Raw genomic sequence first — 1862 nt, 5'->3', positions numbered from 1 at the left:
TTTCAATTTATTTCAAAAGCTTTACATGTTTAACTTCACGTTTATGTATGTTTGTGTGTGTCTTATGTGTGTGTGCGTATGTTACGAGTATGTATTCTCGGAGCCGCGTATTAGACTTTTATTTTATGCTCTATTAAGCATGATTTTCACTAAATGGCTCGCAGTGGATCGAATCGGCAAGAATACAAACTGATGCGGCGACAGCCGAACGTCTTCCACCGAACGGTTTGCATCACATTGGATTGGAAAGAAAATGAATGGGCTTGTTCGACGTTGCCGGTTGGAGGGATCGCCCCCGCACCATCGCTAATGAATAGTGCTGCCCGGCCACGGCTACTAACGCACGCGACGACAGCCGAATGGATCCGATCGGATACGACGACAGGCGAACGGAGCCCATCGAATACGACGACAGGCGATCGGACCCGATTGAATACGATGACAGGCGAACGGAGCCAATCGCACGTCACAGCATTCTTTCGGCCCGTCTATCCCACTAGTCCCATTGAGTTGACCCATTATGTCCCATGAGACAAGTGGCACTAATATTTTTATCCCAAAAGTCCTATTACCGTTATCACGCAGTATAGTTCATTAAGTTCGACTACTTACCAGTTTGCGATAGTCTATTAGCTACGCGATTGGGGCACTCCTTCAAGTTATATTCACTTTTTTTTATCGGATCACGAAATTCTGTACCAACTGTACTAGTAAAAAAAATTACTACGACTCGTGAATCAGACTCTGAGGTTGCACGTCCCAGAAGTGGGCCGGATAGCCCTCCCAGCGGGCTGCTGGCGGTGCCAGCGGCGAGCACGGTGTCACGCAGGAGCTCGCCGCTGCCGCGCGCGCTGGCGCAGCTCAAAGCCCTGCTGGCGCTGGCGGCAGCACCTGACTGTGACCTGCTTGCGGGGTGGTGGTCAAATGTGTCCTCCGAATGTTTGCGATACTGTGAGGTGATTGATACTAAACAATCCAGTACTTATCTATAAGTTATTTGTCTGCCTTTACTTATTGTATTTATTGTAAGTTTCTCGGTGTATTGGTTTATCACTGTAATGCCGTGCAAATGTATTTTAATAATAAATTAATAAATAAATAAATGATAATTTAAACTGAAACTTAGTTATGTATCTTTAGTTGTGTTAGTTTTATCTGTTTTTATTAACATTACCGCAATTATAATCCTTAAAATCATTACGCACGTTTTACTAACACTTAGAATCAATCGCACAATTTCTAGGTCAAATATAACAGACATTTATAAGATGTCTTTATCAGCAATTTTTTTACCAATACTCTAACCCACTAAAAATCCACTGACGTACAGTATTTATGTTTGACCTGATAATATCTTTTAAGTAAATATATTATTTTATAGAATAGAATAGAATAGAATTCATTTATTTGGTGTTAAAAAAAGTTTGTACATGAAATCTTTATCTAAATACAACATTAATTAACAAAACAACAATCTGTTATTTTGAATTAGTATAACTCCTACGTAGATACTACATACATATTTATACACCATACTTTGTTTTTAGTATGAAATGTTAGCTCGTTTAGCCAGAGATACAGGAATTATCCTAGTTCAGGCACAAGTGTGTTACATAGATTTTAAGTGAAATATTGCCTTTTATGTTATTTTGTACCAAAATTTATTCAATACATTAATTATTACTATTTAAAAAAAAGTGTTGTAAGAGTACTACATATTGAAACAGAGAAATAGATTTTTTAAGAAACTTTAATCTGGTATAATTTTTGAGACTGTCAAAATGGACATATTGTCATTCCACGTCATTCTAATCTATTTGCTCAAAATAAAAATAGTTTTGATGATTTCTGCTTTCAAAATG

Source organism: Choristoneura fumiferana, chromosome 29, assembly GCF_025370935.1.
Source record: "Choristoneura fumiferana chromosome 29, NRCan_CFum_1, whole genome shotgun sequence".
Taxonomy (NCBI): domain Eukaryota; kingdom Metazoa; phylum Arthropoda; class Insecta; order Lepidoptera; family Tortricidae; genus Choristoneura; species Choristoneura fumiferana.
This window is presented reverse-complemented; position numbering follows the sequence as displayed.